The following is a 15,917-nucleotide window of genomic DNA, read 5'->3' on the forward strand; positions in this document are numbered from 1 at the left end:
TTGCTTAAGAAATTATGATTATTCAAAAGTAAAAGCCTCTAGTGTGCTATCAAGAAGCCAACACATCAACACCCTCAACTTAAAATACTTGCTTGTCCATAAAAAACTAAATAATATAGTATTTTGTACACAATAGAGAATTAATGGATAGATTAGCATCTGTATTTTACCACTCAAGTCAATTAAGAAAAATGTGATCTTTTTGCCAAGTGATTACAAGATTCCATGCTTAGCGTAAAAGTTCAAACATACTTGCAGTATTTGCTCAAAAAGTCAGCATCACAAGTGCCATTCTCATGCCCTCACTAAAAGAAAGAAGTTCATTGTACTGAATGTTACTTTTTAATTTTAGGATCAGGAATTTCCAATCTCTCACCACCATCAAGAAGTTTTAAATTGTGCACGCACTATACCATAGGTTTGCCTTTACCATATTGCTTAGGTCATCTAGTAGTTAAACTAAGATCATTATAGTGATTTCTTGTCTTGTATTGAAGGCTTAAGTGATGGAAAGAGAAATTCAAGATTAGTGACATAGCCCCCCCTCTTTTTTATTTACCAAATATAGCCACTTCCATGCTTATATATTTGTTTGCTTCCTTCATTTCCCTTTATTGGTGTAATAATTTTTATGATTTGGTTTTATTCTTAGCAATTTCACACCATTTTCATCTTTTTATATCCTTTACAACTTTTTCCGTACCCTCCTCTAATAATTATCTCCTCTATCATAGTCATCCTCAACTTAGGCAATTTTCCTGAGTTGATGTGTATGATGTCCAAAAGAAGGACTAAGTCCAAAATAAAAGGTTTAACTGTGAAAATAGGTAAAAGAGTTTAGGTTGTGAGAAAACAAAAGATATAATGGCTCGAATAGGAATCAGAAAGGATTTACTAACCATCATTTGGGTTGTTCGCTTTGGCTAAGTGGACTACCTATCAATAATGGCTAAGTGGACTACCTATCAATAATAGACTGTGCTCATTTCTTAGCTACCTTCTTACACCCTAACAGAAAGACCTAGGAAAGATTTGGATACATGAGCACAATAAGAAAAATAGCATATATCACAAACTCATGTAACACTCATGTAACAGAATACTAATGTGATCACCGACCATTCAATTAATACTCAAGCTTAAGTAGAGATTGACATATTTTTATACTTGCGTAGACAAATGTGATTTTCCCAAATGCCACATAGAATCAATCTCACAAAAAAAAAACAAATTTAGATGGGGTTATAATTTTTTAAACTTTCACACATGTAAAACTTGCTACTCATTTATATCCACTAATTGTATAGATAACAAAAAATAAACACAGACCGACCACAATATAAAACTATCTTAAACTCCTAAACATATCGGTTCCCTAGATAGTGCATAATGGGATAGAACACAAGTAATAAATCCTTGAGATTTCAAGTACCCCCACCCTCATTAAAAAATTATCCATTGTCATTAATGCACTAATTCTGAATTTTAAGAGCATAGGTGAGGACATACCTGTGGCACCTTAGGAGTTTATGCCATGTGACACTGTGTTTGCTACTGCATCAAAAACATTAGGAACATCAACAATAGCACCAATTTCCACTGATGCACTTACAACATTGTTTTATGGAGTGAAGTACTCCTCAACAGTTTCAGTAGTGTCTATTTTATTGGGTAGTCCACTCCCCACAGCTCTAGCACGTAGTGTTTCTTCTCTTGGTTTCTCTGCTTCCTTAGAATTTTTCCTTGCCTCTTGAAACTCTCTTTTCTCTTTCTTTTTCGTCTTAATATCAAGCATTTTCTTTTCACTACCCCCACTTATTTTTCTTTTACCTTTTCCTTTCGCATTGATTGGTTTCCTGGTAATATAAAATAACACTTCTTCCTCTTCTTCTGATTCCACATCATTTGAGATGGAGAATGTCAATTTTTGATGGCTCTTTAAAGCTATAATATCAGCTCAAACTGTCTCTAATGCTGCCTCAATCCTAGTAAGATCAGGAATAGTCATTTCTTCCAATCTCTCCTTACCACAACGTTCCATGCCGCCAATATACCCATAAAGATTTACATTAAGTGCCACAACTTCTTTGGTTTTCTATCAACATAAGACTCAAATTATTTGGTTAAGAGCTTTAACTGAGCTTCAAATCTCTTTCCTTATTTGACTATCTTTTTAAAATTCTTATGAGTAATAGTATACCCAAAAAATAGTAGTTGTGATAACTGTTGGTCCTTTTATCTTAGGTGAAGGTACACTATTTTTAGGGGAGGTAGCTTGAAAATATTTTACTAATGGAAATTTCATAACTTTTGTAGATTCGAAGACATGTACAGGTGCTTGACTTTTCTCTGTGGCTAGAGTTTCATCTCCAAAGTTAGTTCCTTTTACTAAACTCAATGTAGGCCAACTTTAATCTCTCTGATCAAAATTATGTATCTTCATTACCTTTGCCTTATTATCTAATCTAGGAATAAAAGAGACATGAGCTTCCTCGCATATCCTAGTGATCAATCAAGGAAAAGGGTATGATCTATCTGTTCTTATAGCTTGAATATTGATTTCATCGGCAGTTATCTCACAAAAATTCAATAGGATCCTAGGCATGAGATATGCTACCAATACTGTTCTATCATCACTAATATATTGTCACCTATTGTAGGCATCAATGTATATTATACAACTCCCCACCAAAACTTTTCCATCAGAAATAATGCATTTCTCATAATTCTTACACGAGTTATTCACCCATTCTGGTCCTACTTCTACTAATATTTGTGCTAACCAAGGGCGTTTTTAGCTCTTTCATTCAACCACTAATTGAAATTAGGAGTAGTGGTTTAAGGTATGAAATTTGCTTTGTGCAAAAATCTATTAATAGTGCAATCAAACACATCCACTATAACCCCTCGCACTGGTATTCGATCCATGTTGGGCATGTCTATGGCCTTCTCTTTTTTCTTACTCATATTCTCAAAGGATACCATATAGTTTGAATAAAATTACCTCATAATAATCGGATAGTATGATTCCCCTCCTTTGTTGATCTATTCTAGATCATACACCTTGAATGTACTTTAAATTTGAGGATACTTTCTTAGCCCAGATGTAATGATCTTGACTTTTTAGCACAAAGGCTTTTTCATATTTCATCTCCCAGTGGCTTCCAATACTTTATGATAAATTTTGGATGAACCCTCTACTTTCCATCTCACACCATCTCGAGTACCAGGGTTCTTACTCTTTATCATATCTTCTCCTAATGTAGAAATTCCTTCCATAGTATGTTCTGAAGTATGTGAAATTGATTTTTCTGAACACCCATAGTCTAATATATACTCAATCTTTATATCTAATACCCTCTTATCATACTGGAGGTTTGATTCCATTCTACAAAAACTCTGCCTCGTACGATAGCCTTACTGTCCAGGTCCCTCTTATTCATTTTCAGATACATTAAACAATCTTCTAGTTGAGGTGGTTTTTGTTACTCACTTGTAGGTACTCTTATGTTGACCTTTTAGAGTCATAGTTGTATCTACAACATTAAACCCAAGTCAAGAGAGTATAAAGGGAAAGAAAGCATGGAAACTTGGTAATCAACTTAGTTGACAAGTCTTGACTTTGTTGACAAGTTATCAACTTTGTTCACCATCAAGCAAAATCAACCAATCTTTATGAATGTAGTTGATGACTTAATAGACAAGTCGTCACTTAGGTTATGTCTTTCCATCTGAGTTGTCACCCTTAAGTAGAACACATAGCACTCCAGACTCATTATCGATGACTTGGTGACAAGTCATCACTTAAGTGATGACTTATCAGCCTAGTCGTCACCCTCAAGTAGAATCCATAACACCTTAAAATCATAAATGATGACTTAAGTGATAATTCATTACTTAGGTGGTGGCTTGTCATCCTACTCATCAACCTAATATAAATTATAATGCACTTTTATTTCCATTTTATGGACTAGGTTTGATAATCATGTAAACCAATTGATGACATACAAACCCTAATCGTTAGTTCCTAAAAATAATGCACCATCAGTTTAATTCAATAAACTTGGAATGTTTTGGTACAGGGAATTACCAAATTCCAATTAGATTATTAAAGTTTATTCATTCAAAAGAAAAATGAACTTTATAACATAATGGGAATTCAATGCATGAGCAACTTACAAATTTTTGTTGATTTTGACGTACTAAGAATAAGAAAATTTGATATTGATTAAAGTTCTTCATGAATACCTTGCACTCTTTTATGCACAATTTAGAATAAAAATCTCCTTTCCACAAAATAGAGAGGAAGACTTTTGAACACACCTTGAAGATGACTTCAACTAGCACAAACGACTAGTTAATATTAAGTTTATTATGGAAATATGAGACATTTTGTATCTTAAATTGCGTATGCTTGGAGAATTTCCACAGAGGAGAGGAGTTCAATTTTCTATAGAGCATGCATTTAGAAGTTTGAAAGAAATAGGGAACTTTATAAGTTTAAAAGAAATAAGAGATAAAAAATCCCAACTGGTTCAGACTTTTGTATTTTATAATTCTCTCAAAGTGTTTTGTATTTTTTAATAAAACAAAGGTTAAAATATAAAAAATACAAGGTAAAAATAATTTTGGAGTGTGAATTTAATCAATTTGAATAGGTTAGGGTTTGGTTCTGGTTAAAATGACTTTCCTGGGATGAAGATTTAGTTGAAGACAAGAAGTAATGGATCATCACTTTGTTGATGGCCTATCAATATTATCATCAACTATATCCAGATTATGCTTTTTCTTTGCTCCAGTTGATTACAAGAAGTTATGGCTCATCACTTTGTTGATGGCCTATAAACCTTGTTTTCAACTCTATACATTTTACGCATTTTTCTTTACTCCAATGGATTACGAGAAGTAATAGATTGTCACTCTGTGGATGTCTTATCAATCTTGCGCCTAACTCTATCAAGATTTTCCTAATTACTTTCTCTTAAGTTGACTATAGGATTGAAAACTCTTCAACATGTTGACAAATTATATATCCTACTTATTCAAACAATTTCAACTTTGTTCCTGCACATCTTAGAAAACACATTACACATGGTAAAATTATTAACAAATAAAATATTTACAACACCAAATTTTTGTTGCCTCCCAATAGTGCCTGATTTAATGTCGTGACATGGATCGATTATCTTGATTACTCATAATTTGTCATGATATACCTTAGACAACAATTTTACCTCATCCATTGGGCCAATACAATGTTTGATTCTTTTCTCATTAACCTTGAACAAATACCTTTCTTGGTTTTCAAGTTAAACCATACCCAATGGAAAAACATGGGTTATTTTAAATGGTCCTGACCATTTTGACTTCAACTTCTCGATAAAAAGTTAAAATCTCAATTTAAAGAGAATTACCAATAACCTACTTAAAAGTATCTTTTTTTAATTACTTGATCTAGTACTGCTTAATACTATCATTAGACAGATCAACTCTTTCATAAGCTAAGAGATTAAACACATTCATCTAATTAAGTAGATCCAACCTCAAATCAACTGCATCATTCCAACTTAAGTTCAAATTCTTAAGTGGCCACAACACTTATGTTCAAGTTCTATTAGCAGAGAAAGGCTTTACCAAACACCAACTTGCAAGGGGAAATTCTGATGACTGTCTTGAAAATTGTCCGATATACCCAAAAGGCATCATCATGTTTTCTTGACCAATCACTTCTATTTGTATTTACAGTCTTGGCCAATATAGACATGATTTCCCTGTTCGACACTTTTAGTTGCTCATTTTTTATGGTTGATAAGGTGTGGCTACCTTGTACTATTGTCCTCCATCACTTATTATGGTTCTTGGACACCAAAGAATGATAAGATATTCTTTCTCAAGACCGTAACTACCCTTTTGCCTTTATTATCTACCAAAGAAAAAAGTTCAACCCACTTGGACACATTGTCCACTGCAAGAAAGATATATTTGAAACCATAAGATCTTAAAAAGGGTCCCATGAAATCGATGGCTAGATGTCAAACAACTCCACTTCCAACATCTTAGTCATTAGAATTTCATGATGTCTATAGATAGATCCCTGTCATTAACCTTGATCACAAGCCCTGACAAAATCATAAGCATCTTTGTTAACTGAGGGCTAATAGTAACAACTTTGTAAAATCTTTCTCCTAGTTTAATCACTTACATGATGTCCCCCAACTGGGAAAGAATGGCAATCCTCCAAAAGTTTTAACATCTCAACCTCTGATATACTTCTTCTAATGATGTTATCAGCACAACATCTAAACAAATAAGGCCCGTTCCATAAATACTTGGTCACATCATGTAGAAATTTCTTCTTTGGATAAAACCTGAGATTATCTAGAACGATGTCACTGACAAAAATATGAAAAATCTGCATACCACAATACAGATTTTAAATAAGCAGTAAGAACGTGCTCATTCAGAAAAGAATCATCAATTTCAAGTTCCTCCTCACTCTTCTGTACATCCTTTAACCACGACAGGCGGTCTAGTACTTTCTTTTCACACCCTTTTATCATTGACTTCAAAATCAAACTCCTAATTTAATAGTACCTATCTTATAAGACTCGATTTAGCATTTTTTTTTGATGTAAGGTATCTCAGCGCTGCATGATCAGTGTTAACCACTACCTTGGTTCCCAATAAATATGCCCAAAACTTGTTGAAGGTATAAACCATGGCTAAAATCTCTTGTTCTGTTATAATGTATCTCTTTTGTGCCCTATTTAAAGATTTACTAGTGTAATAAATGGGGTGAAAAAACTTTTCCTTCCATTAACCAAGAACATCTCTAAGTGCAACCCCGCTCGCATCATACATCACTTCGAATGGATTTAACCAATCTAGGGCAATCATAATTGGAGAAACAACTAATTTCTCTTTAAGGAATTGGAATGCCTTTAAATACTCCTCGTCAAACACAAACTTGGTTTCCTTTTCCAATAATTTGCAAAGTAGGTTTGCAATTTAGGAAAAATATTTTATCAATATCTTGTAAAAACCTTTATGGAGTGACATTTTTCCCAGTTTAGGATAAGCATTACCAAAGTTCGCCAAGCAACTTTTGAACGAATGACCAACCATGCAGAAATCATCCTTGAATACTTTAAGTTTGTCATCCACCATTCAGGAGAAAATGGACATCATACACCTTTGGAAGGTGGTTGGTGCATTACACAACCAAAACTACATTCTCTTAAAAGAAAATGTTTCGTATGGACAAGTGAATGTTATTTTCACTTGATCCTCAGGCGTAATAGAAATTTTATTGTAGCCTGAGAATCTATCTAACAAGCAATACTGATCACTTCCTATCAATCAGTCAAGCTTTTGGCTATAAAAGACATTGGAAAGTGATATTTTAACATCCACTTATTTGGTTTTCTATAATCCATACACCCCACTAACCAGTAACCGTCCTGAGTGGAATTAGCTCATTCTTCTCATTTTCCAATACCGTCATAACTCCTTTCTTAGGAAAACACTGGACAAAACTTCCACTTACTATAAAAAATTAGGTAAACTACCCCAGGATCCAAGCACTTTATTATATCTTTTTTCACTACTTCTTGCATCAATGAATTTAGCCTGTGCTTGTGGTCAATAGTAGGAGTACAATCATCTTTTACCTTAATCTTATGCGTGCAGATACCAGGTAAAATACCTATGATGTCAACGATCATCCACCCAATAGCCCTCTAATATCCTCTTAATACTAAAATAAAAGTCTCTACTTGATGCTCCACCAAATCTGCTTCTTATATAATAATCGGTAATGAGTTTCCATCACCTAGAAACATATACCACAAATGACCCAACAACTTCTTCAACTCTAATACTAGTGGCACTTTAATAGAAAGAGTGGCAGGCAGTGTAGGACAGTTATTCAAGGCAAAATCAAGCTTCTTATGGGAATATGAATACGTCCCAATCCTAGTCTCTACACACATAATTTCATTGTAATCTTTATTTCCATTACTATAAAAATTCATCAACACTGCATGTATTATTTCCACATAAAACCTTTCTTCCACTGGTACAATTAGATCATCTTTATAAACCATAGTAATAACCCAGACTAAACTCATTTCCCTTAGTTTCTTCTTAGATTGACAAGCATTGAATCTAACTTTTTCATCATTTAGCCTAAATTTCAACTCATTTAGCTTCATATTACCTACAACTCTCTCGGTTGCTAAGAACGGCCTACAAAAATTATGGGTACCTCAAAAACTACTTTGAAATAAAGGATTATGAGTCTACAGTGAATATAAAAATTAGACACCTTCACAAGAACATCATATAGAATCCCCAAAGGTCTCTTCACCGACTTGTCTTCCATTAATAGTTTTATAGTAGTTAGTTTATGAGTCCTAAACCCAATAGTTTAAAAATCACTAATGGAATAAGGTTGATACTTGCTCGCAGATCACAAAGTACATAAGCAATAATAAATTCTCCAATTGTACACGAGAAAGTGAGTGCTCCCGGATTATCGTTTTTCTACTTTAGTGATCTAGTAGAAATAGCACTATAATGATGAAGGCTATCGACAGGAACATAATTGATTGCCCTTTTCTTTATCATGAGGTCCTTCATATATTTAGCATATTATAGCATTTGCTCTAATGCATCGACTAAAGGCATATTCGCTGTCAATTGTTTCTTCATATACATAAATTTGATAAGCTTTCCCACGTCTTTTTTGTTCTTTAGTCTATGTTGAAATGAAGTTAGTGTCTATGGCATTCTTGCTAGAGTAGCCTCTACCTACTTTCCTTTGCCTTGCACTATTATTTTTTTAATCTTCCAACTTTTCAGACTCCATTAGATATTTATCATATACCTCCTCTTCCAACTCTACATCATTACTATGAGAAGGTTTCTCTAGACATGGGCCAGGCAATAATTTTTACCACTCATAATAATAATGGAAATTATTGAACCATCATTGCTCGAGTTTAGAAATCTTTCACATGGTAAAGTCCTATTTTTGCTTTGATTGAACATTGCTGATAATTGGCTCATTTACTGCTCTAATTTTTTAATAGACGTGGAGTGTGAGACAACTAACTAACTTATGGTCTGCAAGTCACTCTTTATTTCCCTACCTTTGACATCTATTGACTCTACTCTTTTTAAAAATTTGGTCATCATATCTTCAATAGACATTTTCCCAAAATTATTAGCAGCATTGTCACGACTCCTAGGTGATACATATAATCCGCTCCTATCATTCTTTTTAATAGTAATTTTCACCTTGATTTCCTTGGACATTGACCTAAAACCACCATGGTTATTCAAATAGTATGCCTGTTCCTAAGAATCTGATTCAGCTCCCTAACTATGTGACCCTACAACTTTTACCTTCTCTAGTCTTACCGAGAGAAATGATTGTTGTGTAAATTCATCTATTTCTTCAAGTGATCTATATCCTAATCACGTTCCTTTTCCCATGGATATTGATCTGCTTAAATCCCATTAGATTAAGTATTACATGCTACCTCTAAGTCTCTAGTATGCTAAGTTCTTCTTGTCTTTATTATTTTCTCCATCATCTCTGCAGCTTTAGTAAAAGGGAGATCCATGAAAGCTCCTCCTGCAATATTATCTATAGTTTGCTTTGTATTTAAGTTAAAAGCCATATTGAATGTCTCCATCAGATGCTCATCTGTTAGTTTAAGGCTAGAATTTTGCGTTAACTACTTTTTTAACCTACTCAAAGTTTCATAAAGGGCCTCATTAAGCAGTTTTCTAATGTTGCTGATCTAATTCGTCAACTGTAACATCCTAGAAGGAAAAAAGAATCCTTCTAGGAAATCTCCTTTTAGATACCTTCAGTTTTTTTTATAGAATTAGGTGATAGCTAATTCAACCATAGAGTTTCCTCCCCCAACAGAGATTGTAGAATTAATCTCAGACAAATGTCACTTTGTCCCACTCAAGGATTGTCAAATAACTTACAAATATTAATGAACTGCACCAAATATATGTTAGGTTCATCTCCTAGTAGTCCACCAAATAACCCCTTCAAGTTGAGCAGTTGGATCATCATGCTTATGATATTAAATTTCACCTCCGGAGCCAATAATGGTGGGATTATAGCTCTAGTAGCACTAGCTCCATCCAAATCAGCATAATCATCATCATCTAGATCGAACTACACAGTAGGTTGTTGTTGAACCATTCCTCTTGCTTGCCAATTTTGAATAGTTGGTACTACATTTTTATCCTATTGCCTATTTAGAGGATCAACCATCTCATCATCACCTATGTCATTATCATCCATATTAGGAACACACTCAGGTATTGTAGCATTCTATTTGGTAATATGTGCATTTACCAAAGTGTCCTATCTTTCCTCCTCTTGTAGTTCAACCTTGCTTCTTATTCTTTGAGGTTCTAGGTTAAAAGTTAATAATGGCTCTCCAGATCATCGGGTTTATGAAATGCACATTAAATAACATTTAAGTATCAAAAACAACAAATAAAAGAAAAATTAGGAAACTTGACTTAGAATCAATTAATGCACCTATCCTTAATTGACAACTGTATTCCCCAGCAACGGCGCCAAAATTTGATATGCATAAATTAGAACACTCTATTGAGAGTATTAGTGGTCATTGTAAATTATAACCCAATTAGATTTGGGTCGAATCCCACAGGGAATATGGTGTTGATTAAGATGATTTGTAAATTTAACTGTCTAATAATCAAGTGTTTTCTTTAAATGCGGTTTTTATCTTAATATATTATTGTTAAAGTTTCGGTTTTGTTCAGAAACTCAAAGTAAATATTGTGGAATACCAAATCAGCAATGAATTCAGTATGAAGTTTTGATCACTATGATTAATATCAATGTTAATTATAAATTAAGGGATGCAATGCTCATGACTTATGGGGAACACTAAATTATCAACATCTATAATTTATCTAAATGTTTTTAAACCTCTCTAGATATTAAGTTTCCTAATTCTTCAAAAAATAGGGAAACTTTCTATTGTTGTTGGTTTTATTTCAAGTTGATTAATCTTGTTACAACACTAACAATTAGATGAAAATGTACATTTCTAAATCGGCATTAATAACTCGTGACCTTTAATTGATATCTTATTTCAAGAAAACAAATGTAAGGAATGTCCTATTATTTGCAACCATTAGTAAATATTTAACACAAAAAAATTACAAAGATGAATCCCACAATCATCCAAATCTAATCCAAACTAACAAATAAATAATGTATTAGTGATAGCTCCCACAACTCTAGTTGTGGGGTTTAGTTCCTCATGAAATATGAATACATAATTCAAAAGAGTTATGCTTACAAAATATGAAATCAAATGTTTTTTCCCTTCAATGATTCACAAGAATTTCTTCAAAACATAATCAAATCATTAATTCAAGACTTCAATGCCAAAACGTAAACTAATGTTTTTGGAAAATAGTCCAAGATTCTGAGGAAATCCTAAAATCTACTATTTTTATACTTAAAATTCAAACAAAATATCTTTTGCATAACAATTAACAATGAGGAAGATAGCTTATCACTTAGTTGATTGCCTATCAGCTAAGTTAACAACTAAATTCCTTATCAGTTAAACAATGTTTCAGGTTGATGATGAAGCTGATGGTTTATAACTTGGCTGATGACTTATAATAATAGTTGTCACTTAAGTATTTATACACTGTTTTAGGCTAACAATGAAGTTGATGGCTTATCACTTGGCTGACGGCCTATCAATATAGTTATCATTTCCCTCTACATACACTATTTAAGGTTGATGATAAAGTTGATGGCTTATCACTTTCTTGATGGGTTATCACATCTAGTCACTAAAATAACATTTTATTCTTTATTGGTTTTGTTAGATCTTAACTTTTTTTGCATAAATAAACAAAATACAATAAAAAACTACACAAGTTTCTTAAGAACATAAAATTAATCCAAGTTAAAAGCCTAAAATATGTTGTTAAGAAGACATAACAATAATATTTTTGAATATCTGTATTTTGTAGAATGAATTTGCATCCTTACAGATCTCACATTCCAAAACAAGGTGTTCATCATCATTTGGAACAAGTTCAGACACTCATTTTTAGATCTATCCGAGTAGGTAGTTTCTCCCTTTTAATTTGGATCTTGTTTTTTTTTTTCCAGTTATTTGGGGAGATAAACTAGCGTCATTGAATACTTGATCTTCATTCTACTTTTTATTGTCTTCTTTCTTATCTTATTATTTCTCACTATTGTAACCTTCTTTGTTTAGTCATATCTATCGAAACCTGATGTGAGCCTGCCTTCTGTAGTTATCTACTGGGATTGATTTTGTGTTGGGAATTTTCTAACTCCTAGATTGTAGTAGTTTCCACCCCTGGTTCATTCAACATCACCAATCACTAGTTATCTCTTGATATGAATAAAACAACTGTTAAACTATTTGGAATTGCAAGAAATTATATGCCTGAGGTGGCTCATTATATGTGCATTGGACCATTTGTTGTTTTATGTCAATCTTTTCCAGTAACTCATTTTTCTTGATATTTAGTTCAAATTCCTGATCTATTATCTCCCTTTTGTCCTATGATTAATCTAATTGATGTTTTTGCTCATGTTTTATCATTTTTGAAAAATGTTGTGGCTGATTTTCCTTTTAATTCATCACTCTAAACCTTCCCTCTTAAAGAGTTTTTGATTATTTTTTTAAGAACGATTACAATACCTACTCTTCTATCCTTTGCTTTATCACTCTCTTTAATGCTAGTTTGATATTCATACGCTGATTTCAACTGATTACTATGTCTAGTATTCCTAGGTATGGATTTTATCTTGTTTGGTGATATGTTGTTTATATTTCATTGTTGAGGGAGTTCCTTGAAAATTTTATCTTCTATTGAAAGCCTTATAAATCCAATCTCTATTTCTTCCCATCTTTTAGTTTCTTCTAATTTAATAAATCGAAGTGGTTGTTTCTGCTGATAACATTACTTATCTCTACTACCTTTTTACTCATGAGTTGTCCTTTCTTTCCATGTAAAAAATCTGTTGATGGGATTCCATTTATTTGTCATTCCACATCTTTAGTATCTCTTTAGTTAAAGTTCTTGCACTACTTTCTCCTTTGGTTTTTTTATTTTTTTTTTTTAATTTACAACTCTAGATGAAGTACTCATAATTATTTTCATTATACCCCTATAGTTTACACCACTTACAATAAGAAGGAAATGAATTATACTGTGTATTGACTTTTACAAATCTTTTCTGTTGACTATTTTCATTATCAATATCCATTTAAACATAATTAGGTCTTTCGGCAAGTAGGTCCAATTAAAACTTCACCCTAGCACAATCAAGACATGTTTCATTGATGGTTACAAAGTCCAAATAAAAATATTTTCTGAACAATCAAGCCAACAAAAACAAGGATTATTTTATAAATAATAAAAGGGAGAAGATCCAAAAATGAGATTCAAGTAGTATCTTGGGTATTTCTTCACTCGCTTTAAATTTGTTATCATATGAGAAAGGGTGAATTTGGTATGCATATCCATCTATGGATATTATATAATAAGCATTTTTTGTCATGAAATTAATAAAATCCTCAACAATCTCAAATCTTATTAATATGTGTTTATTCCTCAAAAAACCAATTTTACAATAACTTGTGAAACACCCCAAGTCTTGGACCCTTGAAAATTTACAAAGTTTTGGACTTACTAGACTTGGTACGACTCAAGGGTACAGATTGTACCCTTAAATAAGACTCGTTGGGTGGATTGAGGGTTTAATAGTATGCTAAGTAGTGTGTTTGGTGTATTTACTTCCCAATATATGACATATCTTGGTAATGGTTGTATTTAATGATACGAGTGGTGCAAAGAAAGTCATATGGTTCTTGATTGAGTTGTCGTGTGAAGTCTATCCAAGGTATAAGATGTTGGTAAGGTTTGGTGTACGACTCTAATCATTAGGTACGAGTGGGAGGGTTTATTCATATAGAAACCAGTGTGTAGGGTCTTGGCATGGTCTTAGGTACGAGTTGGGGTACCACTTGTACCTTTGGATATGGATGTTAAGGGTAGTCATACCACTGGGCGTGGCTTGTTTTAAATTTTTAAGTCAAGGGTAGTCTGTACATTTCCTACTTCAAATCCTTTATGTTCTCATGTTATATAAACCTTGGTGGCCTCTTATAACACTTATTAAAGGATGGCAACACTTCAAATACACTATCAAGCTTACTCTTGAAGATTGGAAGCTAGGGTTTCTTTTTGTTTTCTTTAAAGGGCTCAATAGTCATGTTTGTCTTTGGAATCTTCTTATAAATCCATGTACTCCACCCCTCAATGTTATTTCCTACTAAAGGCATTTGTATTGTGTTATAAACATTTCTTTATGAATCATGAATGGTGAGTTTCAAAATATATGTTGAGGGTCTTGATGCAAATGCTTTGGTATTGGTTTAAACTATGTTTTAACATGTTTATTGTAATGGTTTTCATATTTTGGTACTTGTTGGTTATGGTTTAAAATATGGGTCTTGATTATCCCTAATTATGGTAGTTTATGCATTGGTTTTAGTCTTGGTAAAGGTATGCCCCAAAATGTTTGATAAAATGGCTAAAAGAATGCTTTCACTCTGTTGTCAAACTTTCATTTGAACCCTTGCATGGTTTGGTTTTGTAATGAAACCATAAATGAATTTGGATGGTTTTGCATTGTTTAAAAGATATAAATGTTTTAAATATTTGGCCTAGTCCAAAATTGTTTTGAAATGGTTTTAAATGGTATAACTAGTGTACATGGTTTGAAAAGATTAAATGGTAAAGCCTTGGTGGATATGAAAATGGTTATGCTTGTGAGGTACATGGAATCCCCCAAATGGTTTAATATGGTAAATGGAAAGTCACATGGAAGTCCCTCTGAACTTATAAATGGCTAGATATGGATAGTAGTTGCAAGTATGGTTAGTATGACGATACCACCACTAAATGGCCTTGGTTAATAAATGGTAAATGGATTGATTGGTTGCTTGGTAATGTTTTTAATTGGGCAATATGGTGGGATATGTAGCAAAAACATGCAAGGTAGAGGTCCTGAGGGGACCAAAACTGGAAAATCATATTTTTTTATATTAGGTTGGTCTTGGTAACCGTGTGTATGATGTCACACTATGTTTTTTTTTGGAGATGTACTAGATGTCCTAGGATTTCATCCCAGGCCATGTGGCTACATGTATTGGGCCCTTTCAGTAGGGGAAGCTGAACCCATATAGCCCGTGAGTAGTTTAGAATGAGAAAACTACACAACCCAGGTAAATATTTTAATGGCATGTTAAACCTAGTTCCCTTTCCTGGCATGGTTATATATATCTCTGTGTGGTTTTATGCTTTATGGATGATTTTACTTGGCTTTGTAAACAACATTATTTTATCCTTATCCTGAGTACGTTCTAGTGCTCATCCACTAACCCATCTTTAGGCGATTGTATACCCACACTATGCAGGGACCGACCATTCTACTTGTTGAGATTAAAGTAATCTTGAGACCAAAATACACAACCACAAGTGAGATCACAAATGAAAGGGAACCCTAAACCAATTAAAGCATGAACACCACAAGGAAAGGAGTTTTTAACATACCAACGTCGTCATTAGAAGATGCCTCAGAATCTCAAGGAATAGTAAGAACATTGAGACAATCCCGACCACTGTCGGAGCAAGAGGTAGTATCCAATACTCTACATTCCCAAGAAGAAAACCTTATAGGACATCCCTGTCATGCGAGAACCAACTAAAAACAACCAAAATATTGATCCCTTCCTCCCTCACAACAACCACGATGCGACCGAGCACAAAATTTATAAAGAAAATAGGAT

Source organism: Capsicum annuum, unplaced genomic scaffold, assembly GCF_002878395.1.
Source record: "Capsicum annuum cultivar UCD-10X-F1 unplaced genomic scaffold, UCD10Xv1.1 ctg5082, whole genome shotgun sequence".
Lineage (NCBI taxonomy): Eukaryota > Viridiplantae > Streptophyta > Magnoliopsida > Solanales > Solanaceae > Capsicum > Capsicum annuum.